Genomic DNA, 9,697 nt, shown 5'->3' with positions numbered 1-9,697 from the left:
CACCTTGCATAGTTACTAATGTCACTGATAATTAATTATATGGCCCCCACTGTTTTTATTTGACACTCTTGCATTCATTTAATGAGATTTTCGAGTATGACACTTTTCATTTCTCATTTGGCGTTTTTTTAAGAACTGGTTTTTTTTACTGATTTATAAAATTTCAATCTTCAAAACTTTACTTTGGATGAAGATAACTTTTTATAATAATAAAATTGAATAATAGAATATCCATTATAGTTATATATTTATATCTGATTATTAAAATGAATGTCGTAATTCATTTTACAAGAAAGCTAATGTGATACAGTTGCGATGATTAAAATTCTTAAATTCATTAACAAAATGTGAATATTATCTTCAACATTGTTTTTCCAGGATTGCCATCCACATAGCTGTTGTTTCACTCCACAGTAGCGCTTCCATCACAGCCACTCCTTCTCTTCTCGGCAAAAAGGTAACAAACATAACATAACATGTTCCTTAAACTTTCCTAATATAGCAAGAAAAGTGCTAGTAACACACTCCTTCGTATACACTCGTGAAATAAGAAGTAATACTCACAATTTTTTTTTGTGATTTTCAATATATTTCAACCAATATGTGTTTAAAAGAATGTGTCAAAGGAAAAATTATTACATAGTCTCAAACTATTAGATTGTTATAGTCTCGATCAATCTCCAAATTATACATAATTGAGTTTTTCAATTTATGAGAGTTAATAAGACATGATTAAGTGTTAGGTAGAGATTGACCGGGACTATAATGATCTGGAATCATTTAATAATTTCTCGTGTCAAAGAGTGTGTTACACTCTATGTTGGACCATGCCATAGTTAATACAAATTAAATAATTGGATTTGTTTTCTGCAAATGGTTAGACTTGATAATTTGGTTGAATTTAAAATTTTCAACCATTTAATTTCTGTGGTGTTTATTAGTTGTCTCATTTGTGCTTTGATGTGTATGATTTCAGGGTGAGGATACACAATGGGTGACAGTAGATGTTGATTAACCTGACCCATCTGCAGAAGATTGGGTTGGAGTTTTCTCTCCTGCAAAGTTCAAGTAAGTTATAATTACACATCTCTTTCTCATGATGGACTTTATTGAATATTGCATAGAAGTTAGAACTCATCTCTGTACCAAGCAGGCAAGCACTGATCCTCAATTACTGAGATTTTCAAATCTAGTTATTTCTAAAGCCTGTGCATCTAATTATTGCTAAAAGAACTAAGTGAGAGTCTTCTTTTTTAATGACAGTACATCAACCTGTCCACCTGTGATTCAAAAGAAGTGATTCCTTACATCTGCTCAGCTCCAATTAAGGTATATATCATAAATCTCCGATTGAATTAAATTGCAGGTTGGATTATTTTTCTAAGTGATGCATTACTCATGTGATTTTTTTGAAACTTTGTACCAGTACAAGTTTACGAATTATTCCAACTCACTATACGAAGACAGGAAAAGCTTCTTTGAAGTTCCAGTTGATCAATCAACGTGCAGATTTCTCCTTTGGGCTATTTTCAGGCAGACTGTTAAATGTGCTTCCAGGCTCCTTCAGCTGTTCTTATATTTAATATCTCCTTCTCATTCTAACTAAAGCATGCTCATGTTAATTGAATCTCACCTTAGATGTAGCATTGCAGCCACTATTTTACACTAATGCACTTAATATGGAACCAGCCTATCTTCATTCAGACTTTGTACTTGATTTGTGGGCTGACTTATAGTCATCTGATTGAACACTGCAGCCTAAGCTTGTGGCAGTTTCCAATTTCATATCATTTGTCAATCCTAAAGTGCCTCTGTATCCACGACTTGCTCAGGGGAAGTCTTGGGATGAAGTAAGTTTATCTTCATGCTTTGAGGTCCTTGATATTTTGATCACACAAGTAATAGTATTCATTACTTCTATTTCTCCTACTATGGCTTTGCTTCTGTGATGCAGTTCCTATATATGAAGCAAGTTAACAAGTGTCCTATATAGAGTTAATGATAGATTTTGAGCACAACCCTCCAATGATGATAGTGTCTAAAAAGATATTAGATTTTATAAGTTTAACATGATATCATTAGATTTTATAATTTGACATGATACTTTGTAATAGGAATTGATGTTATGTTGTTTCTTTAACACTCTGAAACAAATATTAGGACTACAGAAGTGATCTTAGGATTATTCGGCCTGTCTTATGCAGATGACAGTTACATGGACTAGTGGATATGACATAAATGAAGCTATACCGTTTGTTGAGTGGGGTCCTAAGGGTAAAACGCAAGTGCAATCTCCTGCCCGGAACATTGACATTCAGTCGTAACAGCATGTGTGGTATGGTTTATTTGGTCAAAATGCCATCGCACAACAATGGGTTTTTAGTGCATACATGGACTGGTCCAGTTAATATTTTTTAGAAAACCTGAATGCTAAATTGAATTTCTGCTTAGCTTTCTGAAAATTGTATGAACCCTGGCTAGGAGTCATCATGAGCATTAATCACTTTAAAACTGAATAAACTGAAATCACTTGGTTTATTTACATCTTCCCTCCTCTCTAATTCCCCTTCTATAATGTTCCCCATAATGTGCCATCAAAATATACCTAGGAGAACAAACTTGATTTGTTGAAAATTATACCAGAGTAGCATCTTATGAAATGGAGGGTGGGAGGGTAAGAAACAAAGAACTGAAAATCTAAGTTTTAGTAGAAGTAGCTTTCGGTAAGCTGAAGTCCATAACCAGTAATGATTTTCCTGTTTAAATTGCCATCAAATCTTGTTTCTCATGTTTTCGATACATTTGCAACATTTCATTGCAAGTTATTGCGTTCTCTTGAAGCTGGAAGTAAGTAAATGTTGGAAACTCTTATATACAGATTGCTGCTTTTTTATGCTCTTGAAAAATTGGGAGTAGGCTTTAGTATAGCAGCATAATGTGGATCTTTTGTTACTCTCACTTGCAGGTTCACCTGCACAGACTGTTGGTTGGCGTGACCATGGTTTCATACACACAAGTTTTCTCAAAAACCTTTGGCCAAATTTAGTGTATGCATTCAAATATCCATTTCTGTTTATAACACAATGAGGATCTGGCAAAGTTTGTTCTATATTTAAAAAATAAATAAATAAATTCAGGTATACATATCGATTAGGGCATCTATTGTCAGATGGTTCTTATATTTGGAGCAAGAAATATTCATTCAAGTCATCACCTTATCCTGGACAGGACTCACAGCAACGTGTTATCATATTTGGTGACATGGGGAAGGTAATGTTCTCATTTTCAATATAAAATATCTATAAAGCAAGAAGACTGTCTGAAACTGTCTTTGGGAGGAAGAACCTAGTATGCAAGGAGTAAGCATGGTCTGTACAATTCTTGTTGTACACGTTAGTGTTGGAATACAAGTGTGAGGTGAAGTCCCACATCGAGTAGAAGTGAAAAATTTAAGCACTACAAGTGAGGAAAAGACCCATAAACTTTAAGGTTTTGAGTTAAATTGTGGTGTCAAGTTCTTTTATGTGGTTGTTAATGGTTTATTGGTGTAAATCTCCCCGGTAGTAACAATCATGAACGTGATTAGTCCAACACCGGATCATTTTATAACACTACAAATTTAGGTGGTCCGACTGAAAATAGAGCAAACTTTTGGTAAATTCAGTTTCATGAAAAATTTAAATTTTTCCATTATATGCATGTTTGTTGGAGTACATTAAATTTTAGGGATAATCTTTTTTTACCCCATCAAAAGCTCTGAATTAATTTTTTATTCTATTTTTGAATTATTAATAGTTCTTAAAATAATGAAACATGATCTTTTATTCAGTTGTTTAAACATTTAAATATAAGACTTATTCAATAAAAAACACTGCCAGCAATTCCAAATTAAACCCACGTTCTTCTCTATTATGTCTCCTTCTCTCCAATGTTTTTCCTCAAATTAAAACCAACAATTGATATTTAGAGCTTTCTTCTTGAGGAACCTGTGAAATGAATGTTGAATCTAGTTTCTCACAAATTGCTCCTCTTGTCTTTGATGGGGAGAGTTATGATCTTTGGAAGGTGAAAATGAAGTCTTACACGGAGTCTTTTGATTTATGGAATGATGTGGAAGAGGATTATGAAGTATCTCTGTTGCCTGAAAACCAAGAAGGCGAAGGCAAATACATGCCTATTTGCTGGTGTTTCTCAGACGATCTTTATCAGGATCATAACTCTCGATTCACACAAAAAAATTTGAGATTATTTAAAGGAAGAGTATGAAGGGGATGCAAGTGCTAAACCTGATGAGTGAATTTGAGATGCAAAAGATGAAGGAATCCGAGACAATTAAAGGATATTCGGACAGATTGCTTGGTATCACTAACAAGGTTAGATTGCTAGGCACTACATTTGTAGATTCCAAAATTGTTGAAAAAATTCTGGTTATAATGTTTGAGAAATATGAAACATCAATAATCATTTTGGAGATTACAAAGGATCTATCCAAGATCTCTTTGATGGAGGTGATACATAGTCATGAGAAGGATGTTGTAGATATCACCACAAAATTAATTAAATTTTAAATTCATGTTTGGCATTTGTTACAACGGTGGTATGAAGTTGATCGAATTCATTTAAACTCAGTGAAATTTTTTTATAAAATATCTGGTGGCATAAATATGTTTTAGTATTCTAATTGAATAGTTCCGAGTTATATACAAAAATGTGTGTAAATAGTTCTAATGATGACATAGTAATGTATTTTTCATATCGGACATATAATAAAAGAGATTCTGGATATCCAGGTATGCAACGGATTATGGCATGTTTCGCTTCTGCATAGCTGACACTGAACATGATTGGAGGGAAGGATCAGAACAATACAAATTCATCGAGCATTGCCTTGCAACAGTAGACAGACAGAAACAACCCTGGTTGATTTTTGCTGCTCACCGTGTGCTTGGATATTCATCTGATTTTTGGTATGGTGTGGAGGGCTCATTTGAAGAGCCAGTGGGAAGAGAGAGTCTGCAGAGAGACTTTGGCAGAAATATAAAGTAGATATTGCAGTTTATGGCCATGTCCATAACAACGAAAGGACATGCCCCATTTATCAGGTAAGGATAACAGCCAAATATGTCATGACTCTATTTAAATTCAAACCAACTTGCACAGTTGGCAAGTCCATGACTTGTTGTTTTCTTCAATGTTTGCATCATTCATCTTGTATAACTTACTATTCCTACTGTTACAATGGTGAACTTTTAATAACTTCCATACTAATGCTAATTTTTTTATGAACGAAATCCACATACTGAATCAATGTGTGAATGATGAAAAGTCTCGCTATTCCGGCGTTGTGAATGGAACAATTCATGTTGTTGCTGGAGGAGCAGGAAGCCACTTGTCAAACTTCAGCCAAGTAACCCCAAAGTGGAGTCTTTACAGAGACTACGACTTCGGGTTTGTCAAGTTGACAGCATTCGATCATTCATCTCTCCTCTTTGAATACAAGAAAAGCAGTGATGGAAAGGTCTACGATTCTTTTACCATTTCAAGGGATTACAAAGATGTCTTGGCCTGTGTGGATGATAGCTGTGAAGCAACCACTTCAGCAACTTGAACTGCTTCTTTATACACATGCACGTTCTAATGGCTTTTCTTTTTCTGGTCTTTACTTTCTTGAAAAAAAAAATCTAGCCATAACAAATGTTATTCTGGCTTAAACATTTACAATTTATAAGTACTCTCAAGAAAAAGTTATTAGTTACACTTTATATTGTACATGTTAGACTACATAGCTGCAATAGTACAAAACATACCAAATGAATACAATACTAATATACTATTAAGTAGTAAATAACAGTGGGTAGATGGATTGCATACCTCTGACCGGTTAAAGATACAAAAGCATTCATTCGCTTTTAGTTATCAACTTATCAGCATAAACTTTTGGGTTGAATTACTCATACCAGTAATAGCTGATAGGTCATAAACTTGTTATGGGAGAATGTGAAATACCATAATGGAGTACAATTTTAAGTGCAAATAGAAGCAAAATTGCAATTGCAAAGAAGGAGTAACACATGTCAAAAGAGAAACAGTTATGATAAACTCTTCAAAAGAATGTTACACTTCTTTTACTGTGAGTAATTTGCCTTACTCAAGAAAGAAAATAAAAAATAAAAATTGAGAATTTTTGCTGCACTAAAGGCTCTGCCTATATAGTATATAGACCAGATGTAAAATGGTGTGCAAGGACCTAAGAGAGTTGGTTCTTATTTTGATGAATATCTTGAATCTTATAAAAATGAAATTTCGGAGTTGGTTCTCCAAAATTAGATGGAATGTAGGTTTTTCAAGTTGGTGTTTGGCTATGCTTTGATAAAGGAATAGTTAGAAAAATAATTGAAATCTGAAAAAATATTTTTTAATCGAAAGTTATTAACTTATTGAATTAGAAATATTTTTTGATATACAATGTCCATACCGAGGTTAGAACAATGGCCTCCTTGAATAAACTTTTTAGTAAGTATTTTTAGGGAAAAAATATTAAAAAAATAATTTTTTCATAAGTTAAAATTAATTTGTATAAATTAATTTTAACTTATGGAAAAATTTATTTTATTTTTTTCCTATAAATATTCAGGATAAAAAGTTATGTAAATAATTTCTTAAAAATCACCCCTTCCTAGCGTGAAACTGTTTATCGATTAATTACCAAAAATTAATATAAAATTGTTCTACCATAAAAAAATTTAAAAATGCAACAGATGAGAAGAATAAGATTGAAATAGACCCTTGACCTGCAAGTTGGTTGATTAATAAAAATTGAGAGCAAAGAGCATTCAATCAATCAATCAATCAATGGTCAACTCTATGCTATGCATATATAATTAAAACTCCATACCTTGCATGTTTCAATGAATTCAGTGATTCATATGTTTGACGGAATCAACTTGGTCCTAAAAATATCAAGCTTGTCAATTGTGGTTTCACACAGAATTTCAGAATGTGATTTAGAAGTTTCTAAAATTGGATCGAATTGAAAATCAAATGTTGCGCTTTATTTCTAACTTTTATTAAAATTAAAGTGTTTGTTTTTTTTTTTTAAGTATTGCAAAAATATTAATCAAAGAGTATCAGGAATTATATTAAAGATATATTAAAAATTATAATAAAATATATTGATAACATTCTCAATAAAAAAAACTTACTGATTTGTATTTTCATTTTGAAATGGAGAAGGTAGTACACTAAAAATTTAAAAAATACTAATAATATATTATTTTACATCACTCTTTTATATGTTGTTTATAAATCAGTATCACCCTAGTTAGTAAAATTAGCATGAATTCTTATTAAATGATATACAGCGGTAAAAAGAGTGTAATTATGATATATCGTTAGCATAAATTACATTTAAAATTAGAAAGAAAATGAGGCTTTACTAAAAAATAAATTTAAAATTACATAATTGCCCGTTAATTTAGAAAGGAAAGTACTAATACGATTTTTGTCCAAATGGAGAGAGAGATACCTAAAGTAATTGTAGGTAGGGTTATTCAAATAAAAAACTATTAATTTTTTTTTATATTTTTGTTACCTCCTTTGCAAATGTATCAATTCGTTCAAGTAATATTTTAAAATAGTAAGATCGAGTGTCGAGTCCACAGAGACTTTGACTGTACTTAAAGTTTATATATGTTCAATTTTAAGCAATTAATGAATTGAATTGAATATTTGTGAAGTGATGGAGCATAAATATAAATTTGATGTAAATTAAACTACGGAACAAAGCATGTACAAAGTTGAAAAAACAAACACTCGGTGCAACGAAGTGACGGGAGATGCAAAATTACAAGCATGTTGGGGTTCAGTCTACCAAAATTACTTTTAATACAATGTTAAGGATTTTTTTTCTCTATTTAATGTTATTACAATTATTATCTACATCCACTAACCTACTTTAGTCATGATTCCTCAAGTGAGAGCGTTTTTAAATTACCTAATTTCTCTCCTAATCTCTTAAGAGCTACATCAAACAAGTTGCATGATGAGCAGTGGTGCATAATGTAGGATAAATAATATAATTCTATCCCTAGAGATGGATTGTTGATAACTGCAAAATTTGAGTTAATTTGATAGTCAATTTTGACTAAGACTGATTGCAATTTCTTTACTTTACCATTGTTTTTAATGAAATAATAAAGAAATTAATATCTTTGTAGTTTTTTATTAGCAAAATTCAAAAGAAAAAAATTTCAAGTGTTTTAGAGAAAAATTGATGCAAAACTAAGAAGAAAAAGTTGAAGATTTGGACAACTCGCTTAGCGCACAAGACAGACCCAATGCGTCTCCTCGCTTAGCACGAAGAAGCCCAAAGGCACGCTTAGCGCGAAAGCCCACACTAAGCACAAAGTCAACGTGAAAAGTAAGTTACCTCAGACCTATAAAAGGAGTAAGAAGCAGAAGGGAAATGGACCAATCCCTAAAACCTACACACCGGGACACAGATTCAGAGCTTTCTAACGAATACATCATAAGCATGAGCATCTCTAATAAGGGAAACCCTCTTTATATGTTCATTATCTCATTTGCTTGCTTTATTCATCCTTTCCCTTCTTCTATCCACATCAGCTCCTAAAGTGTAAAGTCTCTCGTGGTAATGAGAGACTAAACTCCCATTGTTGGTAGTCTCGCAAGCCAACTCTTGTAATGTAACTCTTTCTTGTTATCTATTTAATGCAATCCTGTTTCTATTGCTCTTTTCTGTGTTTAATTGTTTATTATAGTTTGCTTAATTATTTTCTAAAGAATTGGGGAAGAATATCTAAATGAAATCATTGCTAGAAATAGATTGATATTCATTTAGCCTATTTCATGCATCCTTAATCTTAACGCAATTTATTATTTTTATCTTTGTAAAGAAATTTGAGAGAAAAAGATAGATAAATCAGACTCTTCATGCGGGAAATCAACTATAGAGTGTCTTAGTAGTTGTGGATGGAAATAGAGATATCATTAGATAGAGAAAATTATTAACATTGCATCACAAATAGTTTTTGCATGTTAGGCCCCAACATATTTACATTTTGAACTATCTTTTTATCTTTTACATTTCTTATCTTTAAATCTCTTATCTATTTTATCTTCTATTTTTTTTATCTTTAAATCTCCTATCTTTTCTTTTCTTTCAAATCTTTTATTTCCTACTTTTTTTTATCTTCTATTTTAAATTTCTTATCTCTGGCTTGTAAATTAGGTTTGAATCAATCTAAGTACAAACATCCCTGTGGATTCGACACTCGAACTTCTGAGTACTTTACTACTTTACAATTTAGTGTACATGCCAATGAGTTAACAATTGCCTAGATGTTCTTTTTAAGTTCTTAGGAAATAAACATTTGTCAATGCCTAAACCCTATAACACTACATGAGCATGGGCGATCAAATCATAAACATGATATAAGCACAGAAAAGAGACAATAATATCAAAATAACATTAAATAGATAGTTAGAATCATTACATCAAGAGTGTTTGATTGTTGAGCTCTCAACAATGAATGATTTAGTCTCTCATTGTCATGAGAGGCTTACAAATACAAAAAGGGGCTAGAGGAAATGGAAGTGGGTGGAAGAAAGATGGAAGAGAGATGCTCCAAAGTGAGTGAGTTCCTTTCCTTTTCGTGCCCTAACTCTCACTATATGT

At 32.1% G+C, this 9,697-nt stretch overlaps 1 pseudogene; it reads left to right on the top strand.

The window, feature by feature from the left end:
• The first annotated feature begins 355 nt into the window (after positions 1–355).
• Positions 356–5,769, top strand: LOC114393559 (annotated as a pseudogene).
• The last annotated feature ends 3,928 nt before the right edge of the window (positions 5,770–9,697 follow it).

The sequence above is a fragment of the Glycine soja genome, chromosome 17 (genome assembly GCF_004193775.1).
Source record: "Glycine soja cultivar W05 chromosome 17, ASM419377v2, whole genome shotgun sequence".
Classification (NCBI taxonomy): Eukaryota; Viridiplantae; Streptophyta; class Magnoliopsida; order Fabales; family Fabaceae; genus Glycine; species Glycine soja.
Note: the sequence above shows the minus strand (reverse complement) of the source record. Positions and strands in the feature narration are given on the sequence as shown.